General features: G+C 53.7%; 1 long non-coding RNA gene across 1 annotated transcript in view; it reads left to right on the top strand.

Moving 5' to 3' along the window:
- The first annotated feature begins 17622 nt into the window (after positions 1 to 17622).
- LOC137355825 (uncharacterized) overlaps positions 17623 to 18182 on the top strand; it is a 29058-nt gene continuing 28498 nt past the window's right edge. The window contains exon 1 of the long non-coding RNA XR_010970969.1: positions 17623 to 17708. This is a non-coding gene — a long non-coding RNA (uncharacterized lncRNA). The remainder of the gene's footprint in view (positions 17709 to 18182) is intronic.

The following is an 18182-nucleotide window of genomic DNA, read 5'->3' as shown; positions in this document are numbered from 1 at the left end:
AGACATCTTCCAAATATATTGAAGCTTCACATGGGCAAACTGTGGTGGTGCAATATTTAACCATGAAAGCAGAGCAGAAACATAACGAAGCTTCGAAGGGAATCATTGAAGGAGAATGATGTTGGGAAGAGCTGGCAGTGGAGAGGTTAAACCAGATGAGATTCATGAAGACTTGCAGACTGAAACAGAGATGTCACCTTGCTCTGCACGGCGAAGCTGTGATGATTTCATGATTGATATCATCTGAAGAGCATGAAGAGTTTTGAATACATTTGCCTGAGGTATCGCAACTCTCATCACTCAATCATTTTGCCTGGGTCTGGGAGAAGTAGATCTCTGGATAATGGAAGGTGGGGACAATAAGCACATTCAGATCATGCACCACCATCTCAACTGATACTGGGTCAGACCCCATTCCACACGAACCTCTTTGCTGCCTCATGCTTAGCTACATAACATTCAGCCCCTCAAGCTTGTTTCCCATTCAATCAGATCATGGTTGATTTGGACCTAAAATCAATTTTCCAGTCTTAACTCCATATCCCTCGATACCCTTACCCAATAAAAATCTGTAGATCGAAATTTTAAAATCCCTAGACATCACTGTGAATGGTCCAGCTCTAAGTTTAAGGTTATTCCCCCTTGTTCTGGACAATCCCACACCCCAAGAAATAGCTTCTCTCTATCTATCTTATCAACTCTTTTCTTTAACTATCTTGTACATCGGACAAACCTCAGAGGCACCCAGTTCCGCCTGCTGTGAAATTATTGTTCAACTGTGTCTGTTTCATTTATACGAAAGGCAATTGATAAAAAAGGTCAGTGGAAAGAATGGACATTTAACCATTTATTGCTTCAATTCACAAACACTTGTATCATAGCTACCCAATTGTATTTTGGAACAATCTTTGTTATCCTACTTGGCAAATTCTCTCAAATACTTCTATTAGAAATTCTTACTGATGATTTCTTTCAATTCAATAATTTAATTTTATATCCTCTGACCCTATTTTTGTCTGGTTAATTTTGAAGTATACTCTGGTTGAACTTAACTCTTCCATTTAATAATTTCCTAATAAATTGCCCATGGCCTTGCCCACAGTCAGCTGATAAATGCAAGTTTTGTTAAGGTAGAAAGAAGCTTGCATTTGTATAGCACCTTTCATGACTTCAGTTGTGTCCCAAAGCACTTTAGCAGCCAATGAGGTACTCCCCTCCTCTTCAAGTACAGATGTGGAATTGTTCCCATCCACCTGAGAGGACAGACAGGACCTTCGTTTAACGCCACGTCTGAAAAACGGCACCTCTGACAGTGCAACATTCCTGTAGTATTGCACTGGAGCATCAGCCCAGATGTCGTGCTCAAGACTCTGGACACCTCAGCTCAGTGTGCTGGCGTCCACCAATACAGCAGGTCCCGGCTCAGCCCATGGAACAGTAGGTATTGGCAAAGGGAACCCCCACAACCTGGCTCTGCCACCTCAACTGCCATTTGCCTTGCAGGGGGCAGATGGAGGTGTCAGGCCAAGCTGACATGGTCAGGTCATGAACCAATGTCTGATGAACCAATCCTGAAGATCTTTGATGGCAAAGTAAGAAGCTATTTTGCAGTGGTAAGTGATTTGAAGACCACTTAATAGCAACTCTCAAACAATGCAAAACAGACACTCATGATTAGGAATAACTTGCTCAAAATAAGGGAGCATAGCAAGCAACCATCCATGAAGGCACCTCCTATGATGAGGGCCAGTGCATCACCGTTGCTGAATGTAAACCTCAATTGAGGAAGTCTCATTTGTAAAATCAAGATTCCCAATCTGGTGTATCCGGAATCCACTGCTCAATCCGTGAACGTTCATTGAGCAAAAAATAGGTTTTGCTCGTCACGTCACCACATCATGAGATAATATTCCGTCCGTCTTCCTCAATATCGATGGACAAACATTGAAGGAATGGATGCAAGTCTTGCCCCTTTACTAAGCAAATCGGGAAATCTTGGAAATAGCCGAGACCTGATACAACCGTGTGTCCCCTGCGTTTATCACATCCACTCATGTGCCACTGCAACGTGTTGTATTTTCTTGGGCATCCAAGGGGTTAATGCAGCTCGAATAAATGAGGATATAGATCTTGCATCTGAGATAGATTGCTTTATTTGACAGGGAGAGGATTCATCTGCTTAGACATGAAGTGATGAGGTTTATTAATTGACTGTCCCTGAACTGAAGATGTTTTTATAAGATGATTTTTCCACAAGATGGAGAATCAATAATTCATTCGTTTACCTCATGCAGAGCCACTGATTGTGGACACTAAACATTAGATTTTGACTTTTTGTTTTGCATCTGTGAATTTTTATGCACAAGGTGAGGAACGATGCTGATTAATAGAGCAGTTTCCTATTCAGACATCCATTGTTAGCATCAAACACTCCCAGGGCAGTTCGAGCACGGGGTAAAGAAAATAAAAAATAATAAAAACAGGGTTAGATACAGAGTAAAGCTCCCTCTACACTGTCCCCATCAAACACTCCCAGGACAGGTACAGCACTGGGATTGGCTGCTCTCTGATTTGGGAGCCTGAGTGTTGAGAGCCTCAACGAGGTGCAGCTGAGAGTGCTGGTGGCAGTTGGAGGTTGCAGAGGTGGAGAGAGGAGCTGCACTGAGCAAGGGAGAGCAGCTACCAACAAGCAGAGGAAAACTCCAACAGTCTCCATTAAAGAGAAGAAAGGGACATTTTTTGGAAACAAGACTTTGTCTGGAGGTGGGTGCTGAACACCAGTAATTTACTTTGGACTGTTGGGGGAGGAACAAGTGGCTGGAACAACAAGGGGTGGGGCTGCCAATTCAGCAGGAATCTGTGCTGCTGCAAAAGCACACAGGGAAGCTCCCTCCCCACCCCAATTGCCAAGCCTGGGTCAGCTGAAGCTGCCCAGCTAAACAGACGGAAGGGGATAGATAGTGCCTGGGCAGCTTCAGCTGACCCAGGTGAAGACGACTCGCCCAACCAGAAGACCGGAAGACCAACTTCAAAGACTGTTTGTTTTAAGTGTACTGTGAGCACCACCTCCAGAAAGCAAGTCATCCCTTCCAGCCTGCCTTTGCCTCTCCTCTCTTACCTCAGCCTCTCCACTAACCTGTTGTTTGTTTGTTTGTCTTTTCAAATTTTTCTGTGAGTCGCTGTTATTTAGTGTGCAAGTCCACAATTTGGAGTGGGTTTAGCTCTTAGACCCATGGCAAGCCCTTCATCACCGGTGGCGGGGCCCTCTACTACCTACGCAGCTGCAGCTTCTGTGGCTGTCCACGTGGCCCCGTCACCCTTTAAATTATTGACATGCAGCCATGGGGTGAAGAGCAATCCCCACCCCAACATGTCTATTGAGGCCTGCGTTAAGGCAATGGCCGTGGTTGTCGGCCCCTCGGCCATTGTTGCGGCCTCAAAGATGTATGGGAAGGCTGTGTTCTTTTTGAAGACCGAGCGGGCGGTGTCCCTGGCCCTGAGTAAAGGGCTCACTGTGGGGGGGACCTTCCTGCCAGTGGACCCTCTGGGGGCCACTGCGCATCGGATAATGTTGTCCAACGTCCCACCCTTCATTCCCAGTGAGCTCCTCCTCCCCCACCTGCACCATCTGGGGGAGGTGAGGTCGGGGATCACCCCAGTCCGGCTTGGTCTTCGGGACCAACATGTCTACTCCTTCTGCCGCCAGTTATTTATGCAGCTGGCGCGGGAGGAGGACACGGAGGGCCAATTTAATGTGGAGTTCCAGCGGACGGCCTACCGCGTCTTTTGGACCTCGGACGGGGCGCGGTGCCACGTCTGCAAGGGGGTGGGGCATGTTCGTAAGAACTGCCCCAACCTCCCGGCCGCCAGCTCCACCTCGGCGGCCCAGAGTGGTTCCACAGCACCTCCTCCCACTCGCCCCGCACATCCAACAGACACCGCTCAGTCGGTTCCGGAGGCTGTGGTTTTCACAGCCTCTGGCGGGGAGGGGAGCGTCCGTCCGAGCGGAAGGAAGACGCGGGGAAAAAAGAAACATCGTGAGACGCGTCCCCTGGACACTTTGACTCAACCCGAGCCTGAGCTCAGCCCAAAGCCCATTCCCATGGAATCCACCTGTCCCAGGGCTGGGCTCAGGCCCAGGGTGACTAAAAAGGGAAAAAAGGGTGCGGAGGCAGAGGCCTCTGATGACATGGAGGTCTCTGAGTCTCCGCGCCCAAGTGCGAAAAAGAGGAGAAGGCACCCCTCCACAGAAATAACACAGGGCCCTGAGGTGCAGGGCCCATCTGTTGGAGGGGAGCTGCCTCCTGTTTCTGGTCCTCAGGTACTCCCTACCACCACCACCAAGGCTACAAAGTCCGGGCTGGTGCTCCCTATTCCTCAGGATGGAGGGGAGGGGATGGGCCCTGCTTGTGGTGGGGGAGCCTGGGGAAGCCGCCCATTCCGCCACTGCTACTGCGTCGGGTGCCCTGAATGAAGGGGAGGGCGAGGCCCCAGAGGGTCGGGCCTCCCAGCCGGAGTCCACCACCAACCAGGAGACACCCGACCCAGTTATAACTGAGAATGCTGCCCCATCTGCTGGGCCTGTGGGTGCTGGCGGAGCGGGAGATGGCCTCCTCTCGCCGCCTCCAGTCTCGGCTCCGGGTGGTTTCCCGGAGTCCGGAACTTTTGTCTCCCCTGGACCACTCATTGGCCTGGGGACGGAGGTGGAGGGGGGTCCTGAACCGCTGGTGCCTACAGGCTCCAGTTTCACAATAGAACCCAGAGAGGACTCCTCCGCCATCGATCCTGGGGGTGGGATCGTGACGGAGGCGGGACCAGCTGGCGCGGCCGTTACGTCCGCCCCACAGTGTGTGGTAGATGTGACGACCGGAGGAGGATGGGGATTCGGTGCGGGGCACGGAGGATGATCTTGATTCCATCGCCAGTGAGGTGGTGGAGTCCCTCGTGCCTCCCACCGAATCTCCTCTCATCCCCACGGCTTGCAGAGGTTGCTGCAATAAAGTTCAGCTGGCCCTCGCCCGTTGGTCGAATCTGGCGCTGATCATACAGTCCGTCCGTGCCGCCCTTAAGATAGCGGGCAAGCGCGCGGACGTGAAACTGGTTGAGAGGCGCCGTTTTAATGTGTTCCTCAATGGGTTGCTGGGGGAGTGGAGGGCCAGGTGCACTTCCACTCCCTCCTCACAGTGAGGTGTTTGTGACGGGTTTTAATTACCTTTGACATGAAGATAACCATAGCCAGCCTCAACATCAATGGCAGCAGAGGGGCTCACCGCAGATTTCACAATGAGTCCTTAGGGAAGGGAGATACGCGGTGAGCTTTCTGCAGGAAACCCACACCGTGCCGGGAGACAAAGCCACCTGGCTCCTGGAGTGGCAGGGTGGGGTCTACATGAGTCACCTCACCCCTATTTCTAGTGGGGTGGCTATCTTGTTGGCCCCGACTTTTCAGCCGGAGATCTTGGGGTGAAGGAGCTAGTGCCGGGCCGCTTGCTCCACCTCGCCGTTCGCCTGGGTAGCATGCCGCTCCACTTTGTGAACGTGTACGCGCCCAGGCCCGGCGCGTTGCAAGCGCGCTTCTTTGAAGAAGTGTCCGCTCTCTTGAGCTCCATCGATAGCGGCGAGTGCATCATCCTCGGGGGGGATTTTAACTGCACCCTCGAGGTGGGGGATCGCTCCGGTCCCCAGCGCGGCCAAGCGTCGGTGGAGAAGTTGAGGGGACTGATCAGCTCCCTTAACTTGGTGGACGTCTGGCGGAATCTCCATCCCGACTCCAGCGCCTTCACGTGGAGGTCTGGAGGAGGGGGGGTCGCGAATCGACCGCCTCTACATTTCGCAGGCGTACGTCTCCCGCGTTTCGGCGGCCTCCATGCGGCTGGTGCCGTGCTCGGACCGCCGCCTGGTGTGGGCGGAGTTTACTCCGCTCCGCACGCGGGCGGGGTCCGCGTACTGGCACTTGAACAACCGGCTGCTGGAGGACGTGCGATTTCGGGACTCGTTCTGTCGATTCTGGGCCGACTGGAGAAGGAAGCAGGGGGGCTTCCCCTCCTTGAGGCTATGGTGGGATGTGGGCAAGACTCACATCCGCATCTTCTGTCAGGAGTACGCGAAGGGGTCGACCAAGAGGCGGGAAGCCGAGATCGGGCGCCTTGAGAGGGAGGTGCTCGACTTGGAGTCCCGCCTCGGTCATGCCGTCGCGGACCCGGCCCTGTGGCAGGCGTACAAAGAGAAGAAGGGCGCGCTGAGGGACCTGCAGCTCATAGGGTCCCGAGGCGCGTACGTGAGGTTGCGGATCCAGATCCTGGAAGATTTGGACCGCGCCTCACCCTTCTGCTCGCTGGAAAAATGGCGGGGGGTCCTTAAGCAGCTCGTCGAGCTGCTGGCCGACCACGGATCCCGAGGGAATGGGCCTCCTGGTCCAGACTTATTACAGTGCGTTGTTCTCTCCGGATCCGTCCAGCGAGGATGCGCGCAGAGTTTTGTGGGAGGACCTGCCGCAGGTCAGCCCGGAGGGCGCCGAAGGATTGGAGGCTCCGCTCACGTTGGCGGAGCTGACTGGCGCCCTCCACCAGCTCTCGAGGGGCAAATCCCCAGGGCTGGATGGGTTGACCGTGGAGTTCCTCAGGGCGTTCTGGGAGAAAGCCTGGCGACCGGGGAGATGCCCCTCTCGTGGCGCAGGGCGGTCATCGTCCTGCTGCTTAAGAGGGGCGATCTCCGCCTGCTTAAAAACTGGCGTCCGGTCTCCCTCCTCAGCACGGATTATAAGATCTTTGCCCGGGCTATGTCTACCCGCCTGGGCTCCGTGCTGGCCCACATGATCTACCCCGGCCAGTCCTACACGGTCCCGGGCCGGTCCATCCAGGACAACATCCACCTGGTCCGGGACCTGATCCATCTTTCCCAGAGGACTGGTCAGTCGGTCGCCTTTCTCTCCCTCGATCAGGAGAAGGCGTTCGACAGGGTGGATCACGATTACCTGTTCGGGACTCTGCGCGCTTTCGGACTCGGGCCGCATTTTGTGGCCCTGGTCCGACTTTTATACGCCGCCGCAGAGTGTCTAGTCAAAGTTAACGGGTCCTTGACGGCGCCCCTTCGATTTGGGAGAGGAGTGCGTCAGGGGTGCCCCATGTCCGGCCAATTGTATACCATCTGCGTGGAGCCCTTCCTGTGCCTGCTTCGCAGGAGGTTGACGGGATTGGCTCTGCGCGAGCCGGCCATGCGGGTCGTCCTCTCGGCTTACGCCGACGACGTGCTCCTCGCAATCACAGATCCCGTTGACTTGCGGAGGATGCGCGACTGCCAGCAGACCTTTTCTGCCGCGTCCTCCGCGAGGATCAATTGGGAGAAATGTTCCGGACTCCTGGTTGGTCAGTGGCGGGTGGACTCCCTGCCGGAGGAGATGACACCTTTTGCGTGGAGCACCACGCACCTCCTGTATCTGGGAGTCCACCTTAGCCCCGCTGAGGAAGCCTGGCCGGCAAACTGGCAGGAGTTGGAGGCGAAAGTCACCGCTCGGCTGGGACGCTGGACAGGACTGCTCCGAGTGCTTTCCTACAGGGGCTGAGCGTTGGTCATAAACCAACTGGTGGCCTCCATGCTGTGGTACCGGTTGGTCACTTTGGCCCCGCCCCCTGTATTTGCCACCAAGATCCAGAAGAAACACGTCGATTTCTTCTGGGGCAAGAGGAAACACTGAGTCTCTGCCGCGGTCCCGAGTCTCCCCATCGAGGAGGGCGGTCAGTCGCTGGTGTGCGTCCGCACCCAGGCTGCGACTCTCCGCCTTCGGACCCTGCAGAGATACCTGTACGTCGAGCGTCCTCCCAGATGGTGTGCGCTGGCGACGTATTTTTTCCGCCAGTGTCACTGCCTTCAAGACGACACGCAGCACCCGGTGGAGTCTGTTAGCCGCGCCTCTCTGAAGGAGTTGCCTGTCTTTTACCGGGATCTTTTCCGAGTCTGGAACATGGTCGCCTCCAGTCAGGGCGCTCCCCCGCCGGCGGAGGAGAGCGCCTCGGCTGTCCGGGCGGCCGACTCCGGGGACGGTCCGGCGGGCGGAGGAGTAGCCGAAACCCCCGGGACGCCCCTCACTGCGGGTGGCGAGGGGGCTCGGGAGTGCGGAGCGATCCCGGCCGAGCTGACCCCCGCTCGGCCGGAACTGCTCATCGGACCCAGGCCCCGAAACCCTCCTCGGGAGCCGGTCCCGCACAACCCGAGCCGCCTCTCGGAAATGCCCTCCGTGCCATTCCAATCGGCGCGGAGGGGTTTCCTGTACGGGCTGCTCCTGCACACTCTCCACTTCCTCGCCCTCGTCAGCCGGCCGGACACGCCCTGGCGGTCCGCGTTGCCATCTGGCGGCGAGGGGAAACCCCGATGGAGGTCTCTCTACGCGGGAGTCTTCCCCCTTTACATCGGGGACCTGGGGTGGAGGGTGCTGCACAGAGCAGTCCCGTGCAATAGGCTTTTAAGTAGGTTCACGGACTCCCAGGCCAGCTGTACATTCTGCGGCCTGGACGAGTCCGTGTTCCACATTTATACGGAGTGTGCGAGGTTGCAGCCCCTATTTGAGTATCTGAAGGGGCTGCTCCTCAAATTCTGGCTGCACTTCAGTCCCACGCTCCTGATCTTTGGGCACCCGGTGCGGAGGGGCTCGGGCCTGGAGGAGGATCTCCTCGTCGGTCTGCTCCTGGGCCTGGCCAAGGTGGCAATTCACAGGTCCAGGTTGCGGGCCGTCGGGGGGTCCGTCCTCCCCGATTGCCTGCCCCTCTTCCGCGGTTACGTTCGCGCCCGGGTGTCCCTGGAGAAGGAGCATGCGGTGTCCGCCGGTACGCTTGAGGCCTTCCGCGACCGGTGGGCACCGCAGGGACTGGAGTGCATTGTCGACGCCGAGAATGGCATTTTAATTTGAGTTTTTGTTTATTTATCTGGTTTTAATAAAGTTATTTTAAAAATATGTGTGTATAAAGGGGGCCTGAGGAATAAAGGCCCCCGCGACATAAAAAAAGAGGGAGATTCAAACTGAAACAAAAGTTTTTTCCAAATTTCAACAAAGAACTGGAAGCTCTTTTGTGAGTTTGTTTTATCCTGAAGTCTTTTTCATTGTTGGGGGTGGGGAAAAGAAGAGACCTGAAGACCTTGGGTGGGGCTGTATTGTTCAATAGGGAGCTCCTGTGTTTAACATCTTTGGATAGGGAGCTCCCTCCCCACCCCAACTAATAAGCCTGGGACAGCTGGAGCTGCCCAGGTGAAGAGACTTCTCTTATCTGAACATCGAAGGAGGTGTGTGCCTTGGCAGCTTACAGCTGACCCAGGTGAAGACATCACCCCACCCTCCCAACTGGAAGACCAGCTACAAGACTTCTTTAAAATACCAACAAAGACTGATTCCTCCTGGCCTTCCTCTCCCTCAGCCTCTTCCCCTGTGCTACATCCTTTAAGTGTTGCTTTTTTGATTTATTGTATTTGCTCTTTTTTTTTCCTCTCAACAAAGTGCCTGTAACTCTTCTACCCCATGACTTCTCCGTCCTCTCCGCTGGCGGGGCCCTATGCTGCAGCAGCTGCTCCTGTGGCCCCGTCACCATTTAAAATCTTATCAAAGCATGGGGTGAAGAGTTACACCCATTCTAATATGACTATTGAGGCTTGTGTTAAGGCAATGGACGTGGTTGTCAGCCGCTCGGCCATTGTTGCAGCCTCAAAGATGTATGGGAAGGCTGTGTTCTTCCTGAAGACCGAGCAGGCTGTGTCCCTCGCCCGAAGTACGGGGCTCACAGTGGGTGGGATTTTCCTGCCAGTGGACCCTCTGGGGGCCACTGCGCATCGGGTAATCTTGTCGAACGTCCCACGCTTCATTCCTGATGAGCTCCTCCCCCCCCACCTACACCATCTGGGGGAGGTGAGGTCACGGATCACCCCAGTCCTGCTCGGTCTTCGGGAGCACAGCATCTGACATGTGTACTCCTTCCGCCGCCAGCTAATCATGCAGCTGGCGCGGGAGGAGGTCTTGGAGGGCCACTTCGGTATAGAGTTTCAGGGGACGGCCGACCGCGTCTTCTGGACCATGGATGGGGCGTGGTACCACGTCTGCAAGGAGGTGGGGCAGGTTCGTAAGAACTGCCCCATCCTCCCGGCCGCCAGCTCCACCTCGGCGGCCCAGAGTGGTTCCACAGCACCTCCTCCCACTCCCCCAACACATCCAATAGACACCGCTCAGTCGGTTCCAGAGGCTGTGATTTTCACAGCCTCTGGCGGGGAGGGGAGCGTCCGTCCGAGCGGAAGGAAGACGCTGGGAAAAAAGCAACAGCATGAGGCGCGTCCCCTGGACACTTTGACTCAACCCGAGCCTGAGCTCAGCCCAAAGCCCATTCCCATGGAATCCACCTGTCCCAGGGCTGGGCTCAGGCCCAGGGTGACAAGAAAGGAAAAACAGGGTGCGGAGGCGGAGGCTTCTGATGGAGGTCTCTGAGCCTCCGTGCCCTAGTGGGAACAAGAGGAGAAGGCACCCCTCCACAGAAATAACAGGGCCCTTAAGTGTAGGGCCCATCTGTTGGAGGGGAGCTGCCTCCTGTTTCGGGTCCTCAGGTTCCCCCTACCGCCACCACCAAGGCTGCAAAGTCCGGGCAGGAGCTCCCTATTACTCAGGATGCAGGGGAGGGGAAGGCCCCGGTACATGAGGCCCCTCCTGAAGGAGTAAGTGGGGCCCTGCTTGTGGTGGGGGAGCCTGGGGACGCCGCCCATTCCGCCACTGCTACTGGGTCGGGTGCCCTGAATGAAGGGGGGGGCGACGCCCCAGAGGGTCAACCCTCCCGGCCGGAGTCCAGAACCAACCAGGAGACACCCGACCCGGTGAAAACTGAGAATGCTGCCCCATCTGCTGGACCTGTGGGTGCTGGCGGAGCGGGAGATGGCCTCCTCTCTCCGCCTCCGGTCTCGGCTCCGGCTGGATTTCCGGAGTCGGGATCTTATGTCTCCCCTAGACCACGCATTGGCCTGGGGACGGAGGTGGAGGGGGGTCCTGGGCTGCTGGCGCCCACAGGCTCCAGTTTTACAATAGAACCCAGAGAGGACTCCTCCGCCATCGCTCCTGTGGGTGGGATTGTGACGGAGGCGGGATCAGCTGGCGCGGCTGGGACGTCCGCCCCACAGTGTGTGGTGGATGTGTTGGCCGCTGGCGGTGACGACCCGGAGGAGGATGGGGATTCGGTGTGGGGCACGGAGGATGATCTTGATTCCATCGCAAGTGAGGTGGTGGAGTCCCTCGTGCCTCCCACCGAATCTCCTCTCATCCCCACGGCGGAACTCCGGGATTTCCTCGCTGCTTGCAGGGGTTGCCGCGATATGTTCAGCTGGCCCTCGGCTGTTGGTCGAATCTGGCGCTGATCATACAGTCCGTCCGTGCCGCCCTGAAGAAAGCGGGCAAGCACACGGGCGTGAAACTGGTTGAGAGGCGCCGGTTTAATGTGTTCCTCAATGGGTTGCTGGGGGAGTGGAAGGTCAGGTACACTTCCACTCCCTCCTCACAGTGAGCTGTTGGTGACGGGTTTTAAGTACCTTTGACATGAAGATAACCATAGCCAGCCTCAACATCAACGGCAGCAGGGGGTCTCACCGCAGTTTTCACAATCTCAGTCCCCAGGGAAGGGAGATACGCGGTGAGCTTTCTGCAGGAAACCCACCCCGTACCGAGAGAAAAAGCCACCTGGCTCCTGGAGTGGCAGAGTGGGGTCTACATGAGTCACCTCACCCCTATTTCTAGTGGGGCAGCTATCTTCTTGGCCCTGACTTTTCAGCCGGATGTCTTGGGGGTCAAGAAGCTAGTGCCTGGATGCTTGTTCCAACTTGCTGTTCGACTGGGTAGAGTGCAGCTCCACTTTGTGAACATGTCAGTGTCCAGGCCCGGCGCATTGCAAGCGCACGTCTTTGATCTTCTCTTGAGCTCTATCGATCGCGGCGAGTGCATCATCCTTGGGGGGGTGGGATTTTAACTGTACCCTTGAGGTGGGGAATCACTCCGGTCCCCAGGGCGGCCAAGCGTCGGTGGAGAAGTTGAGGGGACTGATCAGCTCCCTCAACTTGGTGGACATCGGGCGGAACCTCCATCCCGACTCCAGCGTCTGTCCATGGAGGTCTGAAGGAGGACGATGCCGAATCGACTGCCTCTACATTCCACAGGCGTACGTTTCCCACGTCTCAATGGCCTCCATGCAGCTGGTGCTATGCTCGAACCACCACCTGGTGTGGGCGGAGTTCACTCCGCTCCTCACGCGGGCAGGGTCCGCGTCCTGGTCTGTTGGTCGCCTTTCTCTCCCTTGATCAGGAGAAGGCGTTTGACATGGTGGGTCATGAGTACCTCTTCGGGACTCTGCGCGCTTTCGGACTATGGCCGCATTTTGTGGCCTGGGTCCGACTTTTATACGCCGTCGCAGTGTCTGGTCAAAGTTAACAGGTCTTTGATGGCACCCCTTCGCTTTGGGTGCGGAGTGTGTTAGGGATGATTTATGTCTGGCCAATTGTATACCATCTGCGTGGAGCCATTCTTGTGCCTGCTTTGCAGGCAGTTGACTGGATTGGCTCTGCGCGAGCCGGCCATGTGGGCCATCCTCTTGACTTACGCTGATGTGCTCATTGCGGTCACAGATCCCATGGACTTGCGGAGGATGTGTGACTGCCAGCAGACCTTTTCTGCCGCGTCCTTCGTGACGATCAATTGGGAGAAATGTTCAGGACTCCTGGTGGGTTAGTGGCGTGTGGACTCCCTACAGGATGAGTCAAAACCTTTTGCGTGGAATACCACGCACCTCCTTTATCGGGGAGTCCACCCTAGCCCCACTGAGGAAGCCTGGCCGGCAAACTGGCAGGAGTTGGAGGAGAAAGTCACCACTCAGCTGGGGCGCTGGACAGGACTGCTCCGAGTGCTTTCCTACAGGGGCCGAGTGCTGATCATAAACCAACTGGTGGCATTCATGCTGTGGTACCAATTGGTCACTTTGGCCTCGTCCCCTGCATTTTCCACCAAGATCCAGAAGAAACCCGTCGATTTCGTCTGGGGCAAGAGGCAATACTGGGTCTCTGCCAGGGTCCCGAGTCTCCCGATCGAGTAGGGCGGCCAGTCGCTGGTGTGTGTCCACACCCAGGCTGCAACACTATCTTCGGACCCTGCAGAGATACCTGTCCGTCGAACGTCCTCCCAGATGGTGCGCTGGCGCAGAATTTCTGCCAGTGTCACTGCCTTCAAGACGACACGCAGCTCCCGGCGGAAAAAATCAGCCGAGAGAGAGTTGACTGTTTTTTTACCAGGATCTATTCAGAGTCTGGAACATGGTCGCCTCCAGTCAGGGTGCGCCTCCGCTGTACGGGCGGCTGGCTCTGGTGACAGACTGACAGGTGGAGTAGTAGCCGAAGTCCTTGGGACGCCCCTCAATGTGGGTGATAAGGGGGCTCGGGTGCGCACAGCGCTCCCAGCCGAGCTGACCCCTGCTCGGCCAGAACTGCTCATCGGACCCAAGCCCCAAAACCCTCCTCGGGAGCTGGTCCCACACAAACCGAGCCTCCTCTTGGGATTGCCCTCCGTGCCACTCAACACGGCACCGAGGGCTTTCCTGTCCGGGCTGCTCCTGCACACACTCCATTTCCTCACTCTTGTCTGCTGTCTGGGTACTCCGTGGCGGTCCGTGTAGACGTCTGGCAGCAAGGGGAATCCCTGGTGGAGGTCTCCCTGCATGGGAGTCCTCCTCCTTCACATCGGGGACGTGGGGTGGAGGGTGTTGCACAGGGCAGTCCCATGCAATCGACTTTTAAGTAGATTCACGGACTCCCAGGCTGCCTGTAATTTCTACGGCCTTGACGAGTCAGTGTTACATGTTTATATGGAGTCTGTAAGGTTGCAGCCTCTGAGTATTTAAAGGGCTGCTCCTCAAGTTTTGGCTGCACCTCAGTCCCACGCTCCTGACCTTTGGGCACCTGGAGCAGAGGGTGGGGAGGGGGGGGTGGACTGGGAGGAAGATCTCTTTGTCTGTCTGCTGCTGGGCTCGGCAAAGCGGCAGTTCACAGGTCCAGGCTGCGGGCCGTCAGGGGCTCCGTCCGCCCTAATTGCCTATCCCTCTTCCAAAGTTACGTTTGCACCCTGGTGTCCCTGGAGAAGGAACATGGTGTCCGCCAATTCACTTGAGGCCTTTCGCAACCGGTGGGCACTGCAGGGGCTGGAGTGCATCATCGATACAGACAATGCTGTTTTAATTTCAGTTTTGTTTTATCAGTTTGTAATAAAGGTAATTATTTAGACTGTATATAAAGGGGGCCTGGGTAATAAAGGCCACCGAAAAAATTAACAGGTTAGATACGGAGTAAAGCTGCCTCTACACTGTTCAAAGCATTCTTTGACCCCAGCTCAGTAGAATACTTCAAATGCACACACGTAATATTTTCCCATTTTCCACACCAGCCATCCTGTGTCCTCTTCTGAGATTTTGAATGTCGTGACAGTTTGGGGAAGCTTTGTGCTGCAGCTCCTTGGTTACAAGTAATGTACCATTTCACAGAATTACAAATCGGCCTTTCAGCACAGAGTCTGTGCCAATGCTTTTCCCCTCATCCTGCTAGTCAAATCCCACTCTTGCTAATCTCCTTTCTCTTTCGTATTCCTCCTTCTCAAGCAATTACCTACTTACTCCAACACTCAAAGCTCGACACCACCCAGGACAATGCAGCCCACTTGATCAGCACCCCATTTACCACCTTCAACATTCACTCCCTGCACCACCACGCACAATGGCAGCAGTGTGTACCATGTACAAGATACACGGCAGCAACTCACCAAGGCTCTTTTGTCAGCACCTTCCAAACTCGCGACCTCTACCACCTAGAAAGATAAGGGCAGCAGATGCATGGGAACACCACCACCTGCAAGGTCCCCCTCCAAGTCACACACCATCCTGAATCGGAACTATATTGCTGTTCCTTCATTGCCACTGGGTCAAAATCCTGGAACTCCCTTCCCAACAGCACTGTGGGCATACTTACACCAAATGGACTGCAGTGGTTCAAGGACTGCAGCCCTTCTAAGGGCAGTTTGGGATGGGTAATAAATGCTGGCCAAGACAGTGATGCCCACATTCCACAAACGAATATAAAAAAAATTCCCTTTTGCAAACGAGGGATTTTGCTTCAACAGCTTGGGGACAGAATTGCTCATTATAAGGACCCTCTGTGTCAAGAAATTCTTTTCTGCTGTTCTCTTGACTTTGAGCCCCTTCATTACTGTGTCACTGACCAGTGGAAACAATTTTTCAGTCAACCGTAACCCTGCATAAGCCTGAAGATCTTTGAGACCCTCTCTCGACCTCAATCTAAACAAAAACCTTTATCTTGTGGTGACCCTTCTTTGTAATTCGGGCAGACCTTGGTAGAAAGTTGTTCAGCGTAACAATTCTGGCTTAATTGCTGCAAGAAAACTGGATAATACTGGACAGCATTACTGATAGTAATAGTGAGGGTGACAAGACTTGCATTTATATAGCTTTGTTCACATCAGTACTTCCTGAAGCTCTTTACAGCCAATGAAGTACTAACCAGTGTAATGTAGGAAACATGGCAGCCAATTTACACAACATCTGTAAACAATATGATAATGACCAGATAATCATCTTTGAGTCATGTTGGTTGAGGGATAAATATTGGCCAGGACACTGGGAGGTGTTATGTTTATGCTGGTTTGCTGGATATGCTATGTTTATCTGATTTATGTCAGAGTAATGCAGATATCACACTTGTATGAAATCACCAACTGGTTTATTTACAGCACAATAAAATATACAAGTTCTTACCCAATTTCAGCACAAGTCTCCTCATAGTAGCCAATGTGTTTTCTGTGCAAAATCCAAGCTGTGTCTTTTAGTTTCACTCTTAGCTCTTCAGCTCCACCCATAGGCTTAAGCAATCAAACAGTAAACACAGATAAGTGGACAGGCTGATACAAACAAACCCAGATCAAACACTACAGGAGGACTCCCTTGCCCTTCCAAATAAGTTTATGGGACCATTTGTGTTCACCTGAGAGGGCACACAGGGCCTTAGTTTAGCAACCCATCCCAAAGATGGCACTGCCTACACTCCACTGGGTGTGTCAGCCTAGTTTTTGTGCTGAAGTACCTTTATTGGGGATTTGAACCTGCTCCCATTTTGACTCAGTCTGGAGCGTTACCAACTGAACCACATCTGACACCAACACGTGGTGTTCCTATACACAGGATTGCCTCTTGTCAGATACATGAAGTGGTGATGATTCAGCAGTTACAATATGTGATTTGTCAGTATTGCTGAACCACAAAATGCTCCGCACAAGTCTGTCATTTGAGTAGGTTCTGTGTCCCTGAAGAGTTAATTTAGCAGATCAATTTGTTTATTCTCTCTGCTGTTTAACGGGTTGGACATATACAGTCTGCTGTTTTTGGAATCTGTTTACGGTCACTCATTTCATGCTTCCTTGGGACTGTCTCAGGACCGGAATGTTGGAGAGTTAGGCATCATGGTGTTCGAGCGCTCTGAGGAACTGGTGGCGTGTGTGGGGTAAGGCAGGCAATCAAATTCACATTTCACTCAAAGAATCTGCCTCATTGACTCTCAACCCAAGCTCTCCTGGGCAAAGTTTCAGTATTTGAGCAGAATTCCATTTAGGTGACAATTTCCTTTGAGCATTAAATTTATGTCAATTATAGATTTAACACAGGATTTTATTTGCCGGTGCTGGGATCAATGGATCACAGAATCGCCCCGGAGTGAAATAAGGCAGGCCGAGTTATCTCTGTCTAGTGTCTGTGTCTGACACTCACTGAGACCAAATGTCATGTTTGAGAACTTGTCTGAACTACTGAACAGTTCCACATGAACCTGCTGAGGACCCCTGTCCATTGGAACGTGCCTGAACGTTTCTAAACGCAAAGAGCTTAGTTGCCAGTTGGCTTAGTGACTCCTGCACCCTACAAAGTGCATACAGGTATACTGCTAGGTGAAAACTGTGCAGCTGGTAAGTGCAGTGTGTGCTGGGAGATATATTATTACTCATCCAGTCAGGAACACCCTACCCAGTCATAGCTTTGTTACAGGGTGATCTGGAGCAGCGTGGGAAGTATTTCAGCTTCCAGTGACCGTTGTTTAATTGAATGAGCCATAGTGTCTGGTCAAGCAACAGCAGCACCCCGGAGCATCATGTCCATCCCTGTCTGCCACATAGTTTGGAACCCACTCAATCCTATCTCCAGCCATATCTTGGAGCCACCTGGGACCCCAGTGATCTTCTATTCATCTCCATCGGAAGATGATTTACTAGTTGGTCTGCAGAGTGTGACCAGGCTTCAGGTCACTAAGGCAGGGGGGGGGTCTGGTCTGTTTACTGTTGGACATGCACAAAAGCAATGTGTATGCATAGCTGCTTTGATAAGGTGTTTGAAACCTGTTTTTTACTCTGCTGTTACGTTGACCTTGCAGCATAAATGGGGCAAATTCAACTCCAGCAGAAATTACTGAATTTCCTGATACTGAATGAGTCATTTCTGATGTCAAGCTTCCGGTCTTGCTGACAAAGACCACACTTTGGAAACCCTAAACGATTTTCTGGTCATTTTGCGAAGAGGATCTCATACACCAAGTGCCAGACTCTCAGTCATGCCCTCCTGCCCAGAGCGAGGGGTCAAAACATGACCTCCAAGAGCCAACAGCAGGTAAGGATTCAACTTTTAATCAGACGTGCTTGTTAAAACTCCCATTAGAGGAGGGTTTGGACTCCTCCAGCCATCTTGTTTAGACTCTCAGGTAGTCAGAGAGGGCAAGGGAATATCTCAATTGTATCACCTCTGCTTGCTACCCAAAGCTTGGTGCATAACCAGCAGGTATTGAGTACCACAGCTCAAGAGATCAGAACCATGAGAATCAAACAGCCCCAATGTGCCAGTAAATCAACATCGATGTTTGGTTAGCTAACGCCTGGGAGCTATTTAATACCTTGTAAAACACTCATTCTTAATTTTAGCACTTAATTGACTAATTATCTTGCAACCTTGAGAATGCTTTGAGTACAGTCAGATATGCCAGTTTACAAGTACTTTTCCCTCCCCCACCCTCCAGGGAATACATCTAAGAGTTCTTTAGCACTGGAAATAAACAACTCTGGTAGAATCCTACATGACAGAAATTTT

This window comes from Heterodontus francisci, chromosome 43 (genome assembly GCF_036365525.1).
Source record: "Heterodontus francisci isolate sHetFra1 chromosome 43, sHetFra1.hap1, whole genome shotgun sequence".
NCBI classification, from domain to species: domain Eukaryota; kingdom Metazoa; phylum Chordata; class Chondrichthyes; order Heterodontiformes; family Heterodontidae; genus Heterodontus; species Heterodontus francisci.
The sequence above is the reverse complement of the archived record's forward strand: the minus strand, read 5'-3'. Positions and strand labels throughout refer to the sequence as shown.